At 38.9% G+C, this 25,775-nt stretch overlaps 1 protein-coding gene and 1 long non-coding RNA gene across 2 annotated transcripts in view; both read left to right on the top strand.

Annotated features, from left to right (window-relative positions):
- Positions 1 to 25,775, top strand: part of lsamp (limbic system associated membrane protein) — a 530,554-nt gene that overhangs the window by 25,811 nt on the left and 478,968 nt on the right. The window lies entirely within an intron of this gene.
- Positions 19,415 to 24,157, top strand: LOC310730318. The gene is made up of 2 exons (XR_014534803.1): positions 19,415 to 22,759; positions 23,030 to 24,157. It is a non-coding gene; the product is annotated as an uncharacterized lncRNA (long non-coding RNA).

Below are 25,775 nucleotides of genomic sequence, written 5' to 3'. Positions count from 1 at the left end.
CTGCCCCACCACCCCCTGCGCTAACCTACCCCACCCTACCCTACCCTACCCCGCCCTGACCTGCCCCACGCCATCCTGCCCCATGCCATCCTACGCCACCTCACACCATGTTCGCTCTGAATTTGTTGTTCTAGTTCATATCATATTAGATGTCATTTGCACAAAAGATGGTTCTAGACTTGGCATGTATTCCTAACGAAACAAAAAACAAAAACATTGGATTGGACGTCAGATTAGACTTCAGATTGGAAATATTGGGCACTTAAGGGCATTTTTTTGTATTTGGTACTGGGAGATTTTAATGACTGCACTCTGTGTGACTGAACAAATAAAGAAAATGAATGTCAATTTCTCCGTTTTGGTTCTCGGAAAACAGCAAAAAAGCCGCTTTCCCTTTTTTCTGGTTTCGATATTAAACTAAAACGAAAACTAAAAACTAACAAAAGGACGTGAACATTCAGTACAAATAAAAAAGAGATAAATGAACACAATGTACAGACTCATTTTTCTCTATAAGGAAATGCTGTTTGAAATCCCGGCTGTTTAATTAAATTAAAGGTGCGGATTTGTGCCTGCGGTTTGGAATAAACTGATACGTTTCTGGAGCGCGTGTTGGTGATGTATGCGGCCGTTAATCGGGTCTGAAGTGCTTTGCGGGACCCTGAGCGTGTGCGTGACGTGATGCACTACACTCGAAGTTCTTTGTTCAGCACACGTTCGAGACGAATTGCACGAGCGAGACGATCAATCGTACCGAACTGTCATTAGTTATGCTCGCTGTACCAAACGTATTGCTTTGGGGACGTTAGATGTTAAAAATGCGCCTGCGTTTCTTATCAGACTGATGTGATTTCAGTTCCTGTAGCTGCTGATAAATATGAACTTATTCCCATTTGGGCTGGAGTCTGCTGCTTTACTGAGATTTATAGAGCCATTCCTGTGTTCTATTGAATAAAAGAAAAGCCAGAAGGGGAATTATGGATAATATATATAAATATATCTATCTATATATATATTCCGAGGTGGATGGTTTCTGAACTTAAAGGCATTAAGGAAATTACTTTAATGGTTTGTAATACAACATGAGACACCATGTTTTATTTCAGACCACTCGGCTGTTTGGTGCCATTTCATACCCACTGATTCACTGCCTTATAAAGTTGGGTGTAAAAATACTGAGCGTAGTCACCACAGTGTTTTGGCAAAATCTTTACCCTGTGCATTAATGGACCATGTTCATTCACAGAGACTTGCATGGTGGGCGTTTTACATAAGGTTTATGATCTATGGAAGAAGGCTCCAGTTTTAGTACTTTGTTTTACTGACGTTCAAATAAAACAGTAAAGCGTAGATAGTTTAATTTCTTGTTTATGTTCCAGCAGCTACGTCGTTTCTCGGACGTTCCACGTCATCGAAGGAAATTACTATCGGATGAGACTTTGGTATTATTCGCTTGTTCGCTCACGTTTGCTTGATAACGTAGCAAAACTCAACATCTAGATTTGCTACGTGAAAAAAAAGAGCTTTCGATGATGGTGTGTGTGTGTGTGTGTGTGTGTGTGTGTGTGTGTGTGTTAGAAAAACATGGCAGGAATTAAGAAAAAAAAAAAAAAAACTCTACTATTTTTTGATGGAAAGCAGCAGGCAACATTCAGACCTCTGTACAAATTGTTACATTTCTTCTCAATCCAGACCTATTTATCCCTGGACAACCTGCGCTGTTCAAACTCTCCCCTGACAGTAAGCAGAGTGTTTACTAAATAAAATCTTCCTATTTCAGGTCTGACAAGTGCTGTAACAATAATAGCAGCTTGGCTGTTATCCAGCCCCAATAGAGCTCAAACGGAGTAGAACCCTCAATACGGTTCCTGTGGGACTCTTTATGCTGAAGCAAAAGTTCTGCAGCGTTCATCATTCAGCCTGGTTTACAGTAACACACAGTCTGCCATTCCAGGAAGAGTTCTCAGTCTAATGTGTGCGGTTCAGGTTCAGTCCTGCTGCTCGATTACATTTCAGGTTATCCATCTTGGGGTGGAGGAGCTTCGTCAGATAGAAGTAGGATTTTGCTCAGTTTGCATATGGAACTTTTTTTATGGTTCTTTTACTGTACATATGTAGTCTCACCTACCAAAATATCATTTTGAGGTGAGGAACACACAGCAATCACACCAGCTTCTAAACAAGGTGGTCTCCTGCAGGAACCGGACCAAATGCTTGTTCGATTTCTGCTCAAATGCCACGAGAAAATAACCACTGTATTATATACTAAATGTGTAAAGCTCTTCGTGTGGATAATTGCTCCGTGTTCTCTGTGCTTGGGTGATTTTCTGATTTCTACACACTTTTTTCAGTTGGGTTTTACAAGGACTTTTGAAGCCCCACACATTTGCTAATACAATGCTGTTACTATATTGATTAGTGATGAGTCGTTAATGTGACTCAGAAGAACGAGTCTCAAGGAGTGATTTTTTTATTTTCTGCCGGACTCACATCGCAAAACCTCCGTAGGACAAAGCCCCCTGGTGGTCTGGAGGCCTTAAGCAGCATTTACATAGCAAGAAATGGCCTTGTTCAGCTATATCCGTACAGGAGTTAGAAGATTCAGCTCACGGGTACGAATTTTGTCATCTATTGTTTTGTGGGTGTTTTGTGCATCACCTCAGCTTGTGTTCTTCAGTAGAAGTGTGTGTGTGTGTGTGTGTGTGTTTAAAAAAACCAGGATATTGTTCATGATGAGAGATCCTTAGCATGCTGGAAAGGCAGGAGACGAGCATTTACATCCAAAGATTCATCTTCCCTGCTGTAGGTCTCTGAGTGCCTCTGTATGATCCTCCTGACTGATGAACAATGACTTCCTCTTCAATCACTGCAGGCTGATGGCACTCAGCTCCTCTCCACTGCCTCCCGCTGCATGCTGGGAAATATTTAGGCAGGAACGCCTTGCTGTAAACGTTTCTCTGATAAAGATAATCAGCCACAATGGCTCCCGAGCCGCCGTATGCTCACTGCAGACCTGTTAGACTCGTTCATCTGTCAGAACAGAGGCTGCTTATTAGACTCGTTGAACTCGGGGGTTCTGTTTCACTTCATCACGTTACATCAATACGCTTCAGACTCTGGGCTGCTGTGTGGCTTTACTGTAACTGCAATAATCAGCCAGATTATTATGATTTACTTCCCATTACAGCAGCTCTTACTTCTGCGTGTCACATCTCTGCATTAATTCACTAGTTTTTGGAATAAATTGTGAATATTTGAACATAATTGAACACTGCTTAGCATAAATCCTAGTTAGCTAGTTAGGTAGCTACTTACAGATTCAACATCCAGCAGACGAAATCAAATTCATTAATTTAATTCATTAATTGAAGCCGATTAAATTAATTAGCATTTGTTCCCTTCCAGTCTTATGGATCTATTTTTCTGAGCATTTTCATGATCTCTGCACCTTCTGTGATTCTTCTGATTCCTAATCTCCCATCATGAACTCCCCAGATTATTATGATGTACAGTACTTTCCATAACAGCAGCTCTTACTCCTGCACGTCACATCTTTGTATTAATTCCTCGAATAATTTAACATAATTTGACCCTGCTTAGCATAGATACAAGCTAGCTAGTTAGTTAGACACTCACATATTTGATATCAAGCTGATAAAATGAAATAAATTAGCATTTATTTCCTTTCAGTCTTTCGGATGGATTCTTAAACTTTTCTATTTTTTTTCCAAAGGATGGTGTTTTTTGCCCAGATAGGTATTTCATGATCTCTGCACCGTAGATGAACTTCCTAGATTATCATGACCTACATTCCATTACAGCAGCTCTTACTCCTTTATTACAGATGTTTAAGTCAAACCCGGGACTTTTGAGTTGATTGAATATTGTAAAAAAACAAATTTCAAGTAGTGGAAACAGCAGGGAGTTTTTTTCCGACATCCTCCCCTGCTACATTTATATGCTTATCCTAGCGTTTAACTGACGCCTGGAAAGGTTCGGCAAAAAATCCTAAGGCATCCTGCTTCACTTCATTTCCAGTGAACCACCAGGATTGGGATCATCACTGAATCATCATTCGTCTTTGAAACATTTAAACCATCAAATGTCTTACTGCGGCTGAGCGTCTCAGCACCACACTGTTCTTCTGTAGAGATACATGTTTTTTTACACCTTCGTTCAAAAGAAACTTCAGCACCCTTTCAGCACACTTTTTTACACAAGTTGTTTTTAAGTGGTAGAATTATTATTTTTTTTTCACTCTTTTGCCTGCTGGGATTTTCTTGTTAGCGATGTTGGCATTGCTTCATGACAAGCCCCTGTTCTCCCTCTACTTCCTGTTCACCTCCAGAGAGATCTTCTTTTATACCGAGTCCCTCATGAACCCGGGGCTGGTTAGGGAGAATATTCAGGGTAATGGTGGAGTCACTGGGTTTGGATCCTGCTAGATCTTCTAGACTAATTTAGGCTCTTGAAGTTAATTTTCGATAACACACAAAGAACTTACGTAAGAAAAATGTAGATTTAATCATTAAAATGTGTTAAATGAAATATAGCGAAATGCGTCACAAAGTTTCTATGGGAAATGGGTTTTTTTGTATTTTTTCTTTTTTTAAGGATAAAAAAAAAAATCAGCTGACAGTTTTATTAGCATTAAGCAACAGTGCAAAATTAATGGAACTTCAATTAGTATTTACAACAACAACAACAACAACAACAACAACAACAACAACAACAACAACAAAAATTAATAAATAAAATTAAGAGCTTTAAAAAAGAAAGAAAGAAAGAAAGAAAGAAAGAAAGAAAGAAAGTTCTCACTTATTGCTCAGTTCTTTCTTATGTGTGTACGCTATGTTGGCCCAAAATGTTGGTCAGTCTTGGTTCTTCCAGACTTCCTACTACTTCCAAAAAAAAGAAAATTTACTTCCAATAATTTTTACTTTGCTAATGTTACACCAGTTGTCCACTTTCCGCTGGTTTTTATATATTAGAAGTTTATTTTTTGCTAAAATCCACCAGGAGATGAAATTACAAATGGAGGAAAATGCTGGTAGCCAGAGAATCGAATCTGCATATCCCCACAGCACCCTCTCTGGTGGGAAGTGAAACTACAGTATATCAGTAGCCCCTAATTCCCCCATGCTGATGTCAGGAGAAGATGAAACACACGCTAAAACGAAAAAGTGGTTTATGTTAATGTATGTTTTCTCATGAATGGCACTTTAAGTTTTTTAAATGTTTGATTTCATTTCCACACCGCTTCGAGTGTGACATCAGCAGTGCACTAATTACACGTTAATTTAGCGAACGTGTCGGTCGGCGAGCCGTATAGAAACCGCGGTGCTGCGGATCGCACGAGCTTTCAAAGCTAAACAAACACTGGCACGACCTTCAAATTCTGTATGTGCTTGTTTACAAAAGGGATCGAGATCTAATTAGAGGAGGAATTTAGCTCCTGGAGAAAATGAGTCCTGTTTTTCTTGATAATCTAAAAAGAAAAAAAGTAAAAAAAAAAAGAAAAAAAAAAAAAGGAAAAAAAACAAAAGAAATAAAGCCTTTAATCTTGCTTGCACAAACGACTACATGCTGTCTTTGGCATTCTTACAAGAATTGTATTCACACCAATGAGCAGGATGGTGGAAAAAAAAGAAAAAGAAAATAAAAGTTTAATAAGAGTTTGCTGGAAGCCAGACGCACAAAAAGAGAGGTGAGGACTTTGATTTAAAGGCAAAGTGTAAAAAAAGACCCTGTTCACTAAGCGTTTCGGTTCAGCTCAGTGGGATTTCTGAGCTAACTTCTGTCTGAAAAGATCACGCGTTGCAATGTAATGCAGAAAAGCATCTATATTGTTATTGTTGTTCAACGTCGTGCTGAATTTGTCGTTGAAATACGATCAATTGCTTGCAGCTAATAAACTGGCAGTACAATACGTACTATAAAATACTTTCTACAATACAAGTGATAGAAAACCGAGTTGAGAAGAATCATCTTGAATCAACGCTAGGTGAGAACAAACAGTTGATAAACAGCTGAAGGGTACAAACAGAAATTTCCTGCAATCTATATAGAAACACTTCACAGGAAATAAATCAAAAAGCCGATCCAAGCTAACTAATGTAGCTAGCTAATACAGTTCATTTGAAATCAGTCTGCTGTTGTGAGTAGCAACAGCGAACACCCTGATCGCCACGATGCGTCCTCGGAATGTACGCCAGCATCAGAAATACAAGTTGTAATAATATTGTTCGACGGAGTGTGTCATTTATCAAATTAGCATTAGACCAGCGGGAAAGCTGCACTTTACGAAGCCGAGTCTCGGTTTGCCCCGAGGCAAAAGTCGATTTGAGATTAGTATGCAGAGATCATCAATTCATAAGCTGTTAATGATAACCTATCACACAGCCAGAGGGAGTTGGCATGCTAAACAAATAAATACAGTTATACAGTATATTATATATATATATATATATAAACCACACAAACAGAGTCTGTCATTTATCACATTATCGAGGAAATGTTTTTCTAACTGATATTTTTTTTCAAGAGAACTCTGAGAACCCTTAATGACTATTTTAGTTCTTTGTCCTTTGGCCAGAATTTGGCAACGATTAAAATTGTTGTTAATTACAATAAAAAGTAATGGATTTTTTTTGTCTTCACATTAAAAAAAAAATATGTGTAAATAGATTTTAGTTCTTGTATCCTTTATAGCATTATAACTCAATTAGATAAAGTAAGCTCAAGCTCAAGAAAGATTTTAGGTTGATGATTAAAATACCAACTCTCTGGTTCTGAATCAGTTAAATATTTTAACAGAATATTATATATATATGATTCATAGACATAAAGCAGCAATAATGGTGTGTACAAATTTAGTGCCTATAAGTTTCTTCCTTATAATTGTAAGTTTGTCCCTACTGAGTGAGCCAGTGGTGACTGTGGGGAAGATGGCATGAGATGGCATGAGGAAGAAACCTTAAGAAGAACAGGACTCATAAGGGAAAAAAAAACAGACTCAATAAAGAACCTGATCCTCAACACTGAATGTCAATTCATAACTATCATTGTTGAGGAGCTGTTCAGTAATTGGTGCTGAAATGCAAAACTGTGGTTCTAAACCATTGTAGCAGACTCTGTAATGCAACGTTCATATCAATGATAAAATGAATGTTTACAGCTATTAGTGTATTATCTAGGAATTAAAAACAAATCAATCAGACCTTTATACACTGTATAAAAGTTTTCTTTTAAATTATATCGCAGCACCTGGTGGTGTTTTTTTCTTTCTGGTGTTTCTTTTTTTTTTGCATGATGAATGTTTTGTTGCGTTGCTTTGCCCCGGGGGAATCTCCTGCGGCTCTTCCATAAGACACGACCTTTAAGTCGACACTCTGACATTCAGTGAAAGGAACCCTGCTGTTCATGTGGGGGAACTTTTTAAATAAATAACATTATTCACGTGGATCTGTCGACCTTCTTGCTATAACACGTTCTCGGCAAAATCTTCTTTTCAAGCGATCACTCAGTATGGTGTCAAGGAGCTGCTGCAGTGGTGTTTGGTGGAGCAAAGAGAAAAATACAGGGATTGGAAAAGAACCGTCCTGACATTTTGGTGGAGCAATAAATAAATACAATAATTCCTACACATATAAACAGTAATCTAAGTAAACTGGTGGAGAATGTGGGCCATGATCTCCTACGTATGCTGGTGGAGAATGTGGGTCATGATCTATGTATATTGGTGGAGAATGTGGGTCATGATCTATGTATGTTGGTGGAGAATGTGGGACATGATCTCCCACTTAATTTGGTGAAGAATGTGGGTCATGATCTATGCATATTGGTGGAGACTGTGGGCCATGATCTCCTACGTATGTTGGTGGAGAATGTGGGACATGATCTCCTACGTATGTTGGTGGAGAATGTGGGACATGATCTCCTACGTATGTTGGTGGAGAATGTGGGACATGATCTCCTACGTATGTTAGTGGAACATGTAGGACATAATCTACGTATATTGGTGGAGAATGTGGGCCATGATCTCCTTCGTATATTGCTGGAGAATGTGGGCCATGATCATTTACGTACATTGCTGGAAAATAGGCTCAACATTGCTCGTTTTTTTGTTACGTTGGTTTTTCTTTACTATTGTTGTTTACATCTATAAAAGTTTTCAAATGAAACTTGGATCATCTTTAATTAGTTTTCTGGACAAAGCTCAATTGTCTGACATTCAATTGACCCCCCAAACCTCCCAAAGCTCATCCCACAAACTTCACTCGAGCTAAATAAAGTACTTTAATAGCCGTTTAAGACGACTACAGAGATTCTGCCAAGGACAACTCGGGCATGTTAAAAACAGCACTGGATCACTGCTAGCTCTGTGTGTGTTTGTGTGTGTGTGGGCTTTTTTTATTTTATGTGACGGACAGCATTTCAGAAGAAGCTGACAGGACACACAGAGAGAAGAAAATCCCTGCTGGTATAATCATTGGGAGAAAACAAGTGCCTGCGGTGAGATTTAGATTCAGTAGAAACAGACCTGAAGTCCATTTCAGCCACCACGGAGCCACGGCCTACTGTATGTGTGTTTATTCTGCAGGTTGATCTTCCTGCACTTACTGTCTGCAATATCTGCAGATAATTGAGCTAAAAACTGAGACCCAAAAGCTTAAAGAGACGTTTCTGTGAGAGAGAAATAAAAATCTGTAGACTTCGTTTTAATGGGGAATATTTTGGATTGGATTTGGTTTATTACAAATTAACATCGAAAATTGATAAACAATAAAAGAGTTTCATTTTTATGATGTTAAATTGAAGAGTTCTTTAATGATTATTATTAGAAGTTAATTGTCAATTGATCTATTACTATTAATTTATACTGCGTATTTGTGTAACGTACCCATCAGAATCAGCTTTATTGCACAACTGTGCGATAGTTGTGTGTTTGTTTTTTTCTTTTCCTTCTTCACAACATGATGCTCATAATATTTGTCATTTTATACACGAATAAATGCATAAATTCATCTCATTAAAAGAAATCACATTTATTTTATTTAGATTTATTCCGATTTTTTTTTTTTTAAAGAAAACAATGAAGTCATTAACGGTGACGGATTTACATTATTATCGAATAATGCTTTTTTTTATTAACATTATTATTTAATTTGTTCATTATTATGCAGTTACAACATTATTATCTATTAATTAGTGAATTAGTGGATGTGCTGACTAAACAAAAGATATAGAAAATGTTTATAAAAGCTGCTCAGTAGTTCGTAGTTATATGCAAATTGAATATATGATACTTGGATGACAGTGTAGTAGTTTTCATGACTCTTATTTCGCTTTCTGTATCTCTGTCTGTTTTTCTCATCTCAGGTAAGTTTGGAGATCTCTGCCTCAGACTGAACCTTCTCCTCTTCCTCCTCCTCCTCCTCCTCCTCCTCAGTGCAGTGGTGTGAGTCTTGTGTGAATAAACAGGAAGTAGTAAGAAACATCTAGCTGCCTTTCTTGTGCTTTTTAGTAATTCTGTGGTTCTCGCTCTGCGCTCCGGTTGCAGTCGTCTACTGTTTATTCTCTGCAAGACCCGATTCAGAACTTGATCCTGATTAGACTGGCCAGTGCACTTCTTCTGCTTCTTCTGATTCAGCTCTAATCAAATTTCCTGTTACTTCAGTTGGTGTAGATTTCTTTCCAAGTGAAGTGATGCTCTTCAAATCACCTGCAGCTCTTTCCTCCAGCATATTGTATACTTATCAGCGGTCATTTTCCGATCAGGACCAGATCTCACACACACACACACACACACACACACACACACACACACACACACACACACACACACCCCAGACTTTTTCTTGGCAAAGCGTCCAAACAGCAGGTCGAGATGTTCATTGTGATAGAATTTTTAATTCATCTTATTTTGATTGTTTTTCCACACAATATTTATACCAGACAAATTGGATTTCGCTGTAACTATTATTTAAGACCAAATAATGTGACATTTAAACCACCAGATGTTTTATGTTGGTTGACTTCCATAAATATTTTAATTTCCACCAAAATTCCACCAAAACTGTTCTGATTCATAAAGTTACCAATTTTTCGTATTTCATTTCAAGTCAAAATTGCGATTGAATTGGATTGATTCATTATTTATTTATTTATACTTTTTTATTTGCTTTTCAGTCTTTGTTTCGGTACCAGTAGACACTAACCCCAATATTGTGTTGTGATCCTCACAAACATGACAAAACCAGAAGGACGTTAGAGTACGTCCAGAGGTTCCCCACAGAGAGCTGATTATCCTCGCTGCTCTTCTGACAGCCGAACTCCATGATTATCATTAATATTAATGTGCCACAGGTTAGAAAAATAGCATTCTGAAGTGCTGACACAGCATTCCTTCCTAACCTGATCATGTGGCTGCATGGGAACAAGTTTGAAGGGAATTTGTATTTTCTAGCAGTCAAAATGTCAAGTCAAGTTTATTTCTATTGCACTTTTCACAACAGACATCGTCTCAAAGCAGCTTTACAGATTTTAAGAGTGAAGGTAAATGGTGTGTATTTATCCCTGATGAGCAGCCATGATGACTGTGGTGAAGGAAAAACTCCCTTAGATGTTATGAGGTAGAAACCTTGAGAGGAACCAGACTTAAAATGGACCCTCATCCTCATTTGGGTGACATCAAGAGTGTGATTATAGTCTTTAAACACTACAGAACACTGGAGAGTGAGAACTAACATGAGCACTGGAGTGTGTAGGCGTACCAAATGCAAGCGCTTTAGAAAGATCTTAGGAATGTTTTGGAGATGATCATTAGATCATTGTTTTAATGAAGAATGAATGAGCTTCAGTGTAGCTGATCTGATGTTCTCTCTATATTAAAATGCGACGATGTGGAACATCAGTGTGATCCTTAAACAGAAATGAGCAGAAAAAAAAGGAGTAGAAAAAAAAGAGCAGAAATGTCACTTTCTATTTTAATTCCAGCATTAAAACAACGTCTGTATTTATTTATTTATTTTTGGGGGCTAATTTAGTTAGCAGATGTAGGAACAGTTTGTTCGTGAAGGCGAAATTCTTCACCGACACTTTTCACCGAATTATCAGGCGAAACACGGCCGTTCTTTGTTAATGACTTTTGCATTTGGCTCTATGCAAAATTCTCATTTAAAGCATCTGAAAAGGCTATTTAGCATTCGGAGCAGCTGCAGCGCCTCGGCCGCAGTCATTTGAAGTCATTTAAAATGAGTCTGTAGTCCAGCTCAAATCATGAAACGTTGATCAAATGCTTTAGAAAGACAGTTTTTTTTTTAGAACCCGATTTAAAAACCTCCACTATAATATATCCTGTGTATGATCTCAGAATGCTAGTTTTAGTATTGCTGACTTTGAGCTGGAAATCCTCAACAGAGAACCCTGAGGAACTCAGGGAGAACATACACAGAATAACACAATTTCAGATTTGAACCAAGAAACCTGGAGCTGTGAGAAGTTCCCTGGGCTTGAATTATTTTTTTCAGACAATTCAGCACTGGGTTAGTGACAGCTCCTGCTCCTGCTCCTGGATGGCTTTTGGAAAGCGTAAAAATCACACAAATAAAAACACGGCAATGCGAGAAGCAAGTAATGTAAATAACACGATGACGAGTTGACGTACAGTACAGCAGAGATTAGTGTCGGTGATTACAGGAGACATAATTATGTTTTTTAAACATTGCTATGCCTTTTCAGGTCTGTCCACTTCATTATATTCTCAATTATTTATAAAGTATGGGTTTGGAAAGGCTGAGGCTTTTAAGGTGGTCTATCAGCTGGTGGACAGAGGGATCTCACTGTATGGAATCGAAAGCTCCAAATTCAAGTATGGATGAAAAAATGGCCATTGTTCAGCAACTCTAGCTTTCTCAACAATCAGAGCTTTGAATCAGACCCTCTTATGTAAATTCTTCAGCCGACAGATTCTGATTGACCTTCTACAAGAACCTGGATGTATCTCGCAACAGGGTTTCATTTAAGAGGTGTTGGATCTTGTCAGTTTGATATTAGTAAGCAATATATAGGTTTAAATCAGACTGTATTGTTTTAGAAGGTCAGGTTGTAGTGGAATCGTCCACCCTGAGTCCATATTTTTAGATGAGAAAACTCTTTTCTGTTACAACAAGAAATGCTTTTTTCTTCTTCAAATTTCTTTTGTTTTCTTTCATTGTTCAGCTGCAGATAAATTTTTCTATTTGACAAATTGAGAGTTTGTTGGTTTCTCATTATTTGGTCGAGTAGTTCTTGTCTTGAGCAAAACCTTTTACTTTTAAATTGAATCAAATCTTTTAGACCTGCATAATAATGGAAATGAAATAACTGTAGCTTGGAGCTCCGAGGAGAACCCGTGAGTGTCCGAGGTGCTCCCATAAACCTTAATTGATAGCCACTTTGAATCTAATTAAAATTTCTTTATTGGACTAAATGAAATGCAATGAATTAAAAGCACGATTTGGTTAAATGTTTTGGACACCTGACCATCCCTCATGTGTGAGTCTTTCTTAAACATTTGAAAGCTCACAACTGTATAGAACATCTGTGTATGCACTTTGGCCTGACCTGAACCCTACTGAACATCTTTGAAATAAACTGGAATGGAAGAGAGAAGGTTATTATACAGAAGATTGGGAATAAATCTGGAATAACGCTGTTTTGGACTTTCTATCACGACTAAATGCTAGTAGTGAAAAACAAACACATCAGAGCTTTAACATGCTAATCAAAATTACGCTGCGACCCGCCTCTGATTAACCCCGATTCTAACCCCAGCTCACATTTTTCCTCCGTGCTGTATGGTGTAGTCTCCTCTCTCAAGGCCTTTAGCCTTGCCTGTGGCCATTTCCTTCTATTTCTGGCTCACATCCACTTGGAAATGATCCTGTAATGACTTAATTACCTCTGTGCTCCAGGTTCTCTTTCGCAGTTACCTGTTTAAACCTCAGTGATTGGAGCATCGCTGATAAGAGAAATCACGAGACGGGAATATATTCGTAAAAACACAAATCCGGAAACATCTGGAGAAAGAACGGCGTTGTTTTATAGGTGATGATGTGCGTAGAACAGAATGCTGAACGAACCCGGCGCTGTTTTTTTTTTTACTGTACATCGGCAATGAAATGGTAAATTAAAAATAACAATGCTGGCTTGACCTAGTCTTGCCGCACTGCACAACATTTATCATGCAAATGTCAGGGGTAGGGGATCTCTGATGGGAAGGTAGAATTGGATCGGCCTTCTGTATCTCCCCGCTAAAGAATAATACCTCGGTGCCTGGAGGCCTGCTAGCGTTCAGAGCTGTCTACAACTGAAATATGAGTCCACTTTGTGCTTTGTGAAGCCTCTCGCGTTTCTGCTAAATGTAAATTTCAACAATGGATAAGCAGTCCGTCATGTATGGTCCAGGAGACACACCTTCACCGAGAGACATATAGACTTTGGAAAACCTTTGGCCAACTTTGTAGGTCCTGAAAGAGGTGCTGTTGCATAAACGATCCATTTTTTTAGATGCCTGGGAATTAAGAGCCAAGCGGTGTGAAGCTAAAAGATCGGAAATAAACTGAAAGTCAAGAAAACGTAGATCTCAGGACTTGATAAAGAGTTAACATTTATGATTATGTGTTTAATCTGAAGCTGAATGTTTTTTTGAAGGACCTGATAAAGACCTTAAGTCTTCATGTTTTTCTGTTATAGTTCGGTTTAAAGAGCGATTTAGAACATATATAGAGGGTTATATAGAGGGTGAGATGGTTTGGACATGTGCAGAGGAGGATCATGGGGTATATCAGTAGGAGAATGCTGAGGATGGAGCCACCAGGAAGGAGGAGAGGAGGAAGACCAAGGAGGAGGTTTATGGATGTGGTGAGGGAAGACATGCAGGTAGTTGGTGTGAAAGAGGCAGATGTAGAGGACAGCGGGGTGTGGAGACGGATGATCCGCTGTGGCGCCCCCTAATGGGAACAGCCGAAAGAAAAAGAAGAAGAAGATAGAGGGTTACACACACGCACACGTGTATACAGTATATTATCGTGTTCTTGGTTGTGCTGTGTATTTGGACTGCATTAAATCTGCCACCAGGCACAAATACACTCTGGTGTTGGGAAACAAAATGGAAACGTGCATTAAAAGAACCTGATTAGATTAAGTTTTCGAATGAGATTTCAGTTCTTTGACAGTTTCTTGAAGTCACGCCAGCAAGATTCATTTTGAACTTCAGTGAGAGACGAACCAGACTAATTCAATCCCTTTTATCATCTCCACTTGGCTCAAACATCACTAACTTAATACAGTGATATTTAAATACAGAAATAGAAACATTCATGTTTCCTCAAGATATTCAGTTATTTATATCATGAAATCCCAGAGTGATCTTCATCAGGTTCATGTTTGTTTTCAGTATAATTTTCCCAGTGATGCACTTTTGCTAAGAAATTTGGAAAATCAATGTCCCTTAACATAGGTTTCATAAGGGACATAAAACTAATTTTTTACTTTTTAATCATAATATTATCACTGTAGCAGCCGTTGATGAAGGAATCCACACAAGGATGGGTAGTGTTTCAAAAAAATGTATGTATTGCTCATTAAAAGGCAGGGTGCAAGTGCATGTTCAGGACGTAGTGTGTATTTGAGAGAGGAAACTTCATGACATTTGAACATCCTATTTAACATTTAATCTTCATTCACTGTTATAATAAACTCACCTGGAAAGACGTTCCATTAGATTTTGTGGATATTCATTGGGATATTCAAATGGGAACAAAGGTGATGAGGAGGTGATGGCTAGGTGTGGTCTTAAAGAGAGGAATGTGGACTGGCAGATCCTTTAAATTGCTCTCGCGTATTCTTCAGAACGAGTTTCTCCAACCGATTTCTTTTCCAGCATGAGCGAAACGCTCTGACATCCAATACTATCAGTTTTATAACCAGGAACACGGGTCATTTTCGTCTCCATGTGTGTGTTTAATGAGCTGTAATAATGTCTCCTGTAATCACCGACACTAATCTCTGCTGTACTGTACGTCAACTCGTCATCGTGTTATTTACATTATTTCTGTTCGGTTGGACGGCTTTTGAAGCGGTTCTGCTCGCATCGCCGTGTTTTTATCAGTGTGATTTTTACGCTTTCCAAAAGCCATCCAGGAGCAGGAGCTGTCACTAACCCAGTGCTGAATTGTCTGATTGGCTACCAATCTCTGTTTTATCACAGATTAGAACAAAAGTTCCTGTACTCTCTCTGCTGGGAGAGCATTCTGGCTTGGTGAACACTTTCAGGACTCTTAAATAGGTTTATGGGGGAGTTTTGGCTCGCACTTCTGACCCCAAACACATTTTTTTTTAGTATCGTACCCACTGCAAATCTGCCAGCCTGATCTCTTTTACATTCCTGCAGTGGCAGATCATCAGGGTCTTCTCTGCTGGCTTAAACTCGATCAGAAACACTGACTTATGATTTAATATATTTTTGTTCATGACTATGTATTAAATTATTCCCAATAGTTCATTCTCTTTATGTCCTAATGTTTTTCTATGGTATTTTTGCATTGCAGTTTCCATCCAGTTGATTTTTAGCCGTCACATCACGTCTTGCCATAAAACTTTCAGAAATTAACAGAGCTCCTGCTTCAACCAATCAAATTTAGAGTCGGCAACACCGGGGCCTTATAGCAGGCGTGTAATAATGTCGCTATTTTAATGTCTGTTGATCGGATGGTCAGAGAGCCTCACTATGTCAGAGCTCTCAAACTGCATCATCTCCAAAATATTCATGTGGATTTAACAGCTTTTTCAAGCCACAACGACTGAGAGACGAAGAAACGGTTCTGGTAGCAGATTCACGATTTTTCAAGAAAATCTGCACATCGTAAATCCCCAGGAAAACCGTATTGCAGGGATACAATGCACTAAAAACCCTGGGGTGATGTGATGAGGTTCATATCGACGCTTCTGCTGGAGATCATGTATGTGGGAGGTGCAGTCGTGGCTCCAGTGAAAGGAGACGTGTTGAATTGGGTTTCTTGCTTTAGTGATGACATTCATTCTGACTGTATGAGATTTCTGTGTGATGCCGCGCTCTGATCTACTGCACTTCTCTAGAACATTGATGATTTCTATAGTCGTGGCATCAGAATGATGTGATAAAAAAAAATGAAGTGGTTTAGGTTAAACATCACTGTGTTCCTGGTTAATACCCTTCCAGTTACATTCCAGAGATTCCAGGTCAAAAACATTTCTTTCAGAGCACAATTTATTTAGGAATTTAGTATAAAGTCATTGTAAGTCAGAAGTTTTTTATCAACTAAACTGGTAACAGCTGAACAGCTGAATCACAGCCTGGTTTGGGGACAGCATGGTCTCGGATCAACACCTTCTAAGCAATTTCTTTTTTCCCTAAATACTACTTCTAAAATCATCACCAGACAATATTATTAATATAAAGCAATCCTGCGTTTAGGAATAAACTGTATGTTCCGGGGAGTTTTTTATTATTTTGTGTTAATTTGTGCTTCATAATAATTATCTGTATTTTTATCCGATTGATTAGTAGATTCAGATTGTCAGATTGTCGTGGTTATAAAGCGAAACAGCAGTTCTCTATTCCGTCAATGCTAATGCGAGTGCTTCACTTAAGTGCCATCAGAAGCTGTAGCTGCTGTTGTTTATCTGTGTGGGACTGTAAAAGCGTCCTTTGTTGTGTTGTTTTGCAGAATGCGTTCATTTTTTACTTTTTTTTTTTTTTTCTCTGAAGAAACCTAGTTAATTAGCAAAATAATTATCTTTGCATGAACAAGTGACCCATCAAGTAGCGCTCGAATGCTTTCCTCCTCATCTGTATTCCAGAGAGAGAGTCTCGCCTCGGCGTAATTAGTTATCATGCGTCCGTTTCTTCAAAATCGATGAAAAAGCAAGCCAGCGAGGTTCTGGTGGCCAGGTTCAGCAGAGAAGTAAAGCATAAATAAAAAGGTCTGAATGATTAATAGGATTTATTGGATGTCATGTGACTTTAACCAGCTTTTTCTTTTCCTTACAAACACACAACATAGGAATAATATCGGGTAAAATCATCTGAAGGACTCAGATGGATGCTGGGGCAGTTTTTACATGCAAAAAAACCTCAGAAAAAGGGTCATGGGGCATCAGAAAATGAGAGAATCCTGAAACTAGAAACACAAGAACAAGGTTTGGTCTGGTCTGAGAGTCACACAAACAGCATCAATACTGAATACACGTCCTTTAAATAGTCAGCAGCGAGAGTGTGAGTGTGTAATTGAGAACAAGTGTGTCTCATTAGGAACGAGGTCTAATGGGAGGTGTAGTCCATGGCAGCCATATTTGTAGGCTTGTGTTGGTTCTCCAAAAAAACGGACAGTCCCATACTTTGGAAGCTGGTGTTTTTATTTCTCTCTGGGAATTCTTTTCAAGGTTCCAGTCCTGGTCAAATAGTGAATCACATCAGAATTACTTGACTACAATTAATAATTAATTGAATACGAAAGAAACTAAAGACTGTAAAAAATAAATCTGATTTAGAATTTCATGATAATTGCTGACGTTGTTCAATAAAATTTGATGGAGGTGGAAGCTCAGTGGTAAAGGCTCTGGATTACTGATCATAAGGTTGAGGGTTTAAGCCCCAGGATTGCCAAGCTGCCACTCATGGGGCCCTTGAGCAAGGCCCTTAACCCTTTGTGCTCTACGGGTAGCTGTATCTCAATCTCAATCTGAAATGTTTGGAGACTAATGGTGTTATGGCTGCAATGAGCCGTTCGAGGTGTTTTGAGAGAAAGAGGATAAGAACATCGCCGGAAGACTACGAGAGATCATGAACGATCTCAAGCCCCGAAAAACGCCGAAACGGTTCAGAAACGCGATGACGATCGGCGGAGAGCGTATACAGAGATAAAAAATAATAATAAAGTTTTAAACATGGAGCCAATCTCAAAACTTTTTAATACCACCTCAAATATCTGCATCTGTGCTCAGATTTATGAATATTTAGTGATACCACAATACACACATTAAAGATAATCTCATCTGATTGGACCTCAACAGCTCTCTGTTGAAAAAAACTATGTAAATGCAAAAAGTGCCAAAGAAAAGATTTCTGGGCTCCACCTGATTCACTCCATCTTTTCTCTTCCACTAATTAGAAATTTAGTGATACATACAGTGTGATAGACTGAGAAAAAAAAAAGAACAGCACATTGTTAAAAAGCAAGTGATTGCCATACTAAAGAAGATCTTGCTCTCTCTCTCTCTTTCTCTTTTTCTCTCTCTCTCTCATTTTTTTTTTTCTTTTTTTCCCCCCAATCCGACCTTGTACTCATTCCATCTGAGGCATTCCGTCAGGTTTAAAAAGCCTTGATGATCACCCACAATCAGAGAGAACCAGAAGAAGCGATGTGAAAGAGCTGAAGAGAACAGAACCTGATTGCTGAGGAGCAGAAAGAAAGAAAAAAAAAATGTATATATATATATATATATATATATATATATATATATATATATATACATTTATAATATTTTAGACTGATCAGAGACAGAGAGAGAGAAAAAAACTTTTAGTCTTCTAAAAAAAAAGTAGTTTCGCTTCTTCTATGAGCAAAAAAATGATCAAAATCAAGAATCGACGATGGCTGCAGGAGGAGAACACGGAGACGTCTGGCATGCTGGGAGCATCTCGTCAAAATGAGTGGCTTGTAGAAATATAAATAACTCACGCACATTTTATATACAGTACACACACACACACACACACACACACACACACACACACACACACACACACACACACACACATATATAAATATATGTATTTTTTCTCTAACAGCTTCTGACAGCCAGATAATATTTTGCTGTTAATTAGTCCACAGCGAGAAAGTGAGATTAATGAATGAAACACAAAGCCATAAGACTTTGTCTCTAATTAAAAATATGCAAATATAATTAGGAGTAAAAAGAAACTGATGGAAAGCTCGAAGCGAAATCGAAAATGTTCCCTGGACGGCGTTTCAAACATATATAACATGACTCTACCATTATCTCAGCAATGCTGGATTCTGATTGGTCAGAAGGTGGCGACTCTTTTTCTTCAGCTCTTGGCGTGATGGAAACTCCAGATCATCACAGCACCACCGTGTCCTAAAACAGAACAGGAAGCGTAGGAACGCTTATTAAAGAAAAGTTCTCTGTGGTGGATTCTCGAGGTTCTGGGGAAAAAAAAAAAAAAAAGAAGCAGAAATCGCAGAGCTCAAACCCGAAGGTGCAGAAGGTGAAAATCAAAAGAGTCCCAGTGGTGATGGAAAAAATTGGAGCCGTGACCCCGAAGTTGAAACCCTACAGGAGCGACGGCATCGATCTTTTCCTTCCCAGAAGAGCATAATGCTACAGGGAGAATTGGTGTCAGTCAAAAGTCAGGATAGAACGAGAAAATAAGCTATTGTCCGACTTCATCATACAGCAGCACACAGTCTCCAAAAAAATAAGGACTTTTACAGCTGGTCCACTTCACAGGAAAAGAGTCGGAGAGGACGTAGGTGTGGGAGCTCCTTCAGAATCCACTCTTTAGCCAGATAATGACTCTTCACTATCTACACAATCTCCTCGATCCACCACTGTTTCAGCATTCCAGTCTAAACGTTTGTGTTCTAGATCTTTTTTTTACCCAAACATTAAAACTCCTTTGTCTGTTTGTCTGGGTGTGTCTGTTCTCTCTCAGCTTCTCCAGGAACATGATATTAACATCAAATTACAGAATTGCACACAGAAAAGTAACGCCAGAGAATTAGCATTGTGCTAAATAGATAGTCTGGAACCTAGCATGGTGTCTTCAGAGAGTTTATTGGAAGATCGAATCATTTTAGTGACTCGGTTCTTAGAATCTTGTCAAAATGAACGGATCTTTTTAGTTCATTTCTTTCCTTACTAACTACAGTTCCGATCTTTTATGCAGTATATACAGTATAACTGTCTCTGGGAGTCACGCGACAAAAGTACGGATGACTCGGACTAGAAGAGTGACGAGAGGAACTACTCAATTCTGTTTTCTGTACATAAACTGCGGAGATTTTGCGATGCTTTGCTCGTTCGCGTCCAGTAGAAAACGAGCGAATCACTTTTTGAGTCGACTCGTTCTTCTGAGTCACATTAAAGACTCGTTCTGAATGAATGACTCGTCACTTCTTGCCACACAATGCCGTGTTTGCAGAGATACGCGATGTTCGAATCGAAATTCTCGCTACTACATGTACATTTTATGTGATAGAATCCGACAGATCGATAAACTCGTTAGATTGATTTCTCAGTTCAGTCCTTTGGTGACTGTGGTCCCATGTTTCTTCAGTTCCCTACTCCAGTCTCTACCTATAATCGAGGTTATTGTTTTGACTTATACATATACAACCTCGATAAATGTGTAAGGAAGGAAAATAAAGCTTGGAGAGAAGAAGTGTGTCCAGAGCTAGCATGGTTAGCTTGCTTCTGCTAATCGAATCGAAGAACAAAGGTATTGTATTACGACGGAACACAAAACACACGCCCACAAAAACTACAAACACACATGATTTGTTGCTTGAGTGTGAACTCATCAATTAGGATCAAGTTTTGCTGACATCAGAGAGGATTTTTTTTAAAATATATCCAATTTGTCTATTTTTTTTTGTGTGTTTTTTCCTTCCAGTTTTTTTTCCCCTCAGATGAATTTCAGCTCATCTGCATGCAGGTAGCATCTACTCCAGAACTTTAGCACACGTACTAAAATATTCCTGAGTGTTTTGCACGCTATGAAGCTCATCAGATTCTACATGATGGCTTAGAGCATCTGCTTCTAGGATGTTTTCTTTTTTTTAAAAGAGAGAGAAGAAAAAAAAAAGCACCTGGTTTAGATGTTGGGTGTGAAAGCACCATTTTTCCTGCGGTGTAGATGGAGGAGCTGATAGGAAGAGAATGTTCTGACTTGTATCTGCAGCCTGATAAGTAGAGAAGCTTTAGTGGGGGTTTTTTTTTGTTTGTTTTTTTTGCAAAAAGTTGGATTTTTATTCATTCCTGAGGTGCAGAGAATCTGAAACTGCAATGCGAGTCTTTTTTTCCTCTCTAAACTTTAGATTGGTGGATCTCAGCCAGAGAAGGTCTTGTGTGGTCCGATGGGTCACTTTGTCCCCTTTTTGATTACGTCAAACAAGATATGAGATTGTCATGGTCATGAACGCTCGCTAGTGTTCTCCAGGGTTTTGTATTTAAGATCCAGACGCTTAAGATTAGAAAAAATGAGTGACCAGAAGATGATTTTCTTTTAAATCTGCTCCAAAGCGTTGTGATGACTACATTCTCTCGCTCATACAGTATTCACACACTGGAAATGACAGTGAATTAAGTAATAGAGTAACAGAGCTTTAGGTGAAACCATCCTTCATCGTTAAATAGGACAGCTAAAAGCTATCAAATCGTCTAAGTGGATCCTCTACACTGCCTGCTTAACAGCCACACACACAAAAAATCCCCAGCAGTGTCTCAATTTCCTGCCGAGACTGAAGAAGAAAGCCAGTTTTTACCATCCTGAGCCGAAGTGTTGTTATGGTCACTGCAGTGTCTCCAAATGCATAAAGAAACCAGCTGAGAACATCATTACAGTCTCCCTCGCATCCATAAAGCTTTGATGGCCTCCCACTCATGCCGTAGACTCTTTACTCCCTTACTGCCTGGAAGAAAGACCCGGAGCAACAGGGTTACAGCTTGTTCTCTCTGAGTTAGTCTGGTTGCTCAACACCCACTTCTTCACTCCGATTGATTGACAGTAAACCTGCTGGTTTCAAGATCGTGGTCAGTTCCCGGTGGACTTCGCTATCATCGCTACAATTTGACCATTTGATTCTCCTCCGAACGAGGCTTCTTGCTAAAACAGTTTATGTTCCATACATTCGAAAATTTCACTGTATGCCGCTGTAAGCACAGTGTTGGTTCTTTATCTTCACTCACATTTATCGCATTTTAATGGACATTCATCCAGAACGTCTTGCAATTATCTCATCTAAACTGTTCAGCTGAGCAGGTGAGGGTTAACAGTCCTGTTTCATCAGCCAGCAGTGCCAGAGGTGCAGGGATCTGATCTCAAAACCTTCTGATCAAGAGTCCTGATCAGATACTTCCTTTTGGAATATTGCCTTATCAGAACTACTTGATTGGGCAACATTCCTATTAAAAAGAATATGTTCTAGACACTTTCAGAATTGCTTTGTGAATTCCTGGGGTATCACTGATCAGAATTTCTTAATGAGTAATGAAGTAATGAGATGCTGTGGACTGGTCAGCATTTTTAGGTGGTACACGTTAATTACTGCTATGATTCCAATTTTGTTCAGACACGTGGAATAGGTTGACATTTTTAAAGGATTTGGAAAGAGTGGCTAGATCCTAGTCCTACAGATCCTACAGGATTTATCAGGTTTAGACGGAATTCCTTCTGTAATGGGATCACTGGGACCGGATACGATTGGCCCAATCCTGGCGTGTACAAACTTTTCCACAAAGGGCCGTGTGGGTGCAGGTTTTCATTCAAGCCAAGCAACCGAATTCTACCTGTTCAGATCTCATTATAATTTTTAAAGATGATTGGGTGTGGCTCTTGATTTGTTGAAATGGAAACCTGCTCTCACAGCGGCTCTTTGTGGAAAAGATTGTACACTCCTGGTCTAGGCGACGTCCTCGCTAATACGTTTTCGTATGAAAGCGAATATTTTTTTTCTATGTTTTAGGCTTCCGTCCATGGTGAGGTGATGTCTTCAGTCGACGAAAACACTTTTTGAAAACGCTCTCTGAAGTGAATAGATTTGAAAACACTGATTTTGGCGTCGCAGTGTGGCCCTGTGTGTGAAAACGGAGGCTTTCGAAAACGAGACGCATTTTTAGTCATTGCCGCAATGTCTCAAAGAGCCGGGAAGTAAATAAACGTTCTTACGTTCTGCTCGTACAGGGACGTGAGCGTTTTCAGACCTTTCAGCGTGGATGATTGACTTTTGGAAAATGATTACAAATGAAAGTGTGGATGTGGAGTGTTTATTTAGATAAATCTGGATTACTGTATACGTAGCCTCTAGAGTTATTTCGAGATTTACGCGATTTCTCAAATCTCTCTGAGGAGTGTACGATACAGAGATTTGTTCAGAATTCCTTTCAGAGACAAAATGATTCTTGAAGAGTCTATGGGATTGGTCAGAAGTCCTTCAGGTGCAGAAACGATCAAATCTTAAGGGAAGTGGGTGTGATTGGCTGTTAAACGGGTAGAAATTTGTTGGGGGGGGGTGGTTTAAAGGTCTTTTATTGTCAAAACCATCAATCTTCTTTAAGTTATATTTAAGCACGACTTACTCACTTTCCTTTCCCGACTAAATAACTACCTCCTGCCTTTAGGAAAGTGTCTGAATCAGCCAGATTTGCATGCAGAATGATGCTTATTTAAGTTGACGTCGTCATGGAAACAGGCTCCAGAACAGGTGGGAGGATAATGACAGCCAGCACTCATGTTACTTACTGGGTTGTAAGAGTGAATGGCACGTAATCATATCCTAATACTTAAATACACGTGTGCTCTCGGGACATTTCATTCATTCCGTGTTCTCCCTGTGTAATGCAACCTGCATTCATGGAAGGAAAAGGGAAGATAAAAGTATAAATTCGACTGGAGTCGGAGCTCTGGGAGGCATTTCAACTAAATTAAGTGGCACAGGAAGTCTTATGTCACTAATGTGGCTTTGAAATGAGGTTCATTAATAAGGATCGGTTCCCGTCTTTCCCTCTCTAATAATTTACATTAAAAGAAATGCAAGCGTCTCTGGATTCCGATTGGAATTTCAGGAGCTGTCCAGGGTCCTGCTAAAAGGAGTGTCCAGTTACAATTATACATTCTTTCTATGAAAATTCATTCTACAGACGCTTCTCTTTTAATACATATTATGAACTCGTGACCTTGAGCCTTCGTTCAAAAGAACCCAGATCGACAGCAGGCTGGATTCCCTGTCGCAACGAGAGAACGTAAAAAGAGCAAGCCGTCTACCAGACATCCGGAGAAAAAAAAAATCAAAAGATAACCTCGATGCTTTGATGAAATATGCATCATAAAGATTCTGTCGATGCGTGGGTAAAAATGTTGACAGCAAAGCACTTCAGAAAACGTCGCACCACTGATATAATGTGTCCTTGCAATATGTCTAGATAAAAAAAATATTAATATGTGCAGGGTTAAGGAGATGCTTTTTTTTGGTCAAAACTTTTGTTCTTAGATGCGATTTTATCACCTTTACAGTTAGGAGATTACATGATGGGCTCAAGGGTCCAACAAGGTTGTTTTTAAACACATGACCTTCCAATCAGAAGTCCAACATCCTGAACACTGAGCCACCACATGACTCCTAATTTAGCACAAGTACCTACTCCAGATTTTCAACAAAGATCGAAACATCGTCTTAGAAATGAAAATTAAAGCCTTTTCTTCTCACATCACACTAATAAATATTTCTAGACTTTCCAAACTTTAGGTCATGTTCATTCGAATACATTTTAGTTTAAAAACGCATAAATATTTCGTAAAACGTAGCTTTTGAAAAAGCTCTGCAAAGTAGATACATTTTAAAACAGCTTTTTCTTTTTTGCGTTTAAAATCGTTCTCTTGTTCACTCGTTCACTCGTTCACTAATCTCTATATAATACACGTCGGTCGAATTCACTATTTGGGAATGAAAAAGAGTGAGAGAATTTAAACAATGACAAATACCATGCGTCAGGGAGGAGACGCTGTCACAGGCGATTTCATCAGACATGACACACACTTATTGGGTTTATAATAGAGAGAATATTCCACTGGTTTCATGCTTATAAAAATACATTTCATATAAAAAAAAAAAAGAAAAAAATACAAATGATAAAAAAAAATTAATCTAGTTTTCTTTTTGTTAATTTTGCAGTATTACTGAGGCGAGCGTACTTTAAATGTACACTTGAAATCAGAGTGCATTGTGGGTATGAAAGAGTAAACAAATGAAGGGACTGGAGAAATCCAGAGATCCCTGTAGGGAGAAGGTTCAGACACCGCATTTGAGGAGATCAACAGCGAAAATGTCGGTCATGTCCCCCCTATATTATATATCAAAACAAAAACCAAGACATTTTATACCCCCCAGTAGACTTAGACCAGGAGCTGGCAGAGATCTGTGTTCTCAAAAAACATCCTGGAGAACATTAATGCCTTTCCTCAAGAATGCTCTCGATTAATGTTGACTTTTCCATGATGATTAGCACAGCGTCCTGTACTTCAACATGCCTTCTTCTTTATCCGACGTTTATCTATTTTCTGGATTTTCCTCAGATCCTGTTTTTTATGAAAGTTCTGGAGGCTTAAGATGTTTTCATAGCAAACGTTTCCTCGCGAGAGGATCTACGCGATTGTTTGTCGTGGCGGTTTAATCTTCTCAGCGTCATGTCAGACTGTCCCTATTTGCCTTTACAGAAAGATCGTCTTCGTCCCTTTTAATGAGTTGTTTTACCGAAGAACAAAGTCAGAGACTGTAGAAACATCTTGAGTGATAAAAGCTCAGTTCTAATGACTGCAGGGAAATGCGTTTTCACTCTTTACACTGATCTACACTCGATATTTTTCTGCATTACTGTATAAAATTGTTCAGGCTGCTTTATGTTCTTCATTTGGATCAACCATCATTACCAGATCTGCAGCTGATGTGACG

Source organism: Silurus aristotelis, assembly GCF_946808225.1.
Source record: "Silurus aristotelis genome assembly, chromosome: 8".
Lineage (NCBI taxonomy): Eukaryota > Metazoa > Chordata > Actinopteri > Siluriformes > Siluridae > Silurus > Silurus aristotelis.
The sequence above is the reverse complement of the archived record's forward strand: the minus strand, read 5'-3'. Positions and strand labels throughout refer to the sequence as shown.